Raw genomic sequence first — 1,412 nt, 5'->3', positions numbered from 1 at the left:
CATACGCACCAGCTTCTCAAGCATGAGATCGAAAAGTAGTATTACGAAATTTTTATATAAATTTGGAATCATCTTATTCTTCCATAATTAGTGTGATGTCCCCGTTTCTTCTCCTTCCTCGTTCTAACAATCTTGTCATCACCAATTCTGTAGCTATTGCTGCCATTGTCAAAATTTGTTCGCCGATTAACTTCACTAACCCTGTGAGAATCACAGGTTTAGTTATCCCGCGATTATTTTCCGGTTAGGCGTTATTACGTGTTCGAACAACATGTTTTCCACGTTACTTCCAGAATAGAACTTACGCGTCTGCTAGCCAGGGACTGTACATCCTTACTAGTGTAGCGATCTGGCCAAAAATTTTCTGTCAAAATTTCATTTTCTTGGATACACCGAGAAGATAATACATAATCTTTCTCACCTGTTAGTCATTTATTTCCATTCTGGTAGTCAGAATCCATGGATTTCGCTAGTAATTATAACAATGCTGATCATTCGCAAACCCAATCAACCACATAATCAGACAGCGATTGGCATTCATCCATTCGGCTTTACTCCCTCAGCTCGTATTGCCCTGCCCCCTTTTGTCTGCGGAAAGTTTATTTCTAGATGCGACGAGGATTCTCCTGACAGAAACATCACGTACACTTTGCATGCATTCAAAAGTCAACTTACGATTCATTCAGAAATCAACTTAAAATGTGTTCAAAAATGTTCAAAAACCAACTGGGAAGCGTTTCAAAATCATATGAATAATCGATAGATAAATGTGCGATGGATGCTAGGCGCTTTGTGAAACAAGTTTTTTTTTCCCCCTCACGTACATGAATTTGGTGCCCCTTTTTCCCCGTAGCATCTAGCTGCTTGCTGCGACTGCTTGCACAGCCACATTCTTGTAGCCAGAAGCGGGAGAATCTACTACTCAAACGCGAATCAACTGCGCATGTGCATGAGCCAGCATGTAACTGCTAAAACAAATCGAATGTAAACAGTTGTGACTTCACGCTCATTGGAGGCAATTTGTTGTTATGAAGCATTGCATAGTCTTCCTAAAGCCTTTTACACCTTTTGCTGTTGGCAGATGCTTGTGTGAGCACTGTGTGTCGTCGTTCACAGCGCATTTCCTTTGCAATTTAAGTTAGTTTCGTCTTTTTCTCTCGTTTATGTTTTATTGTTGAAGTGTTATTCTGCAGCAGTGGGATACAGTAATATCCTTTGTTAGAGTATCGGTTCTTACCAGACAAAATTACAAAAATTTAAATGAAAACTCAAACAATGAAAAATTCACAGAATTCTAAAAATAACCTGGGTTTTTCCCAGTTTTCTCCCAGATGAAAAAATTCCCGGGTTTTTCTCGGATCTCCCTGTTGTCCCGGGTCGTATACACCCTGTTATTTATATAAATGATATGC

This window comes from Schistocerca americana, chromosome 2 (assembly GCF_021461395.2).
Source record: "Schistocerca americana isolate TAMUIC-IGC-003095 chromosome 2, iqSchAmer2.1, whole genome shotgun sequence".
Taxonomy (NCBI): domain Eukaryota; kingdom Metazoa; phylum Arthropoda; class Insecta; order Orthoptera; family Acrididae; genus Schistocerca; species Schistocerca americana.
This window is presented reverse-complemented; position numbering follows the sequence as displayed.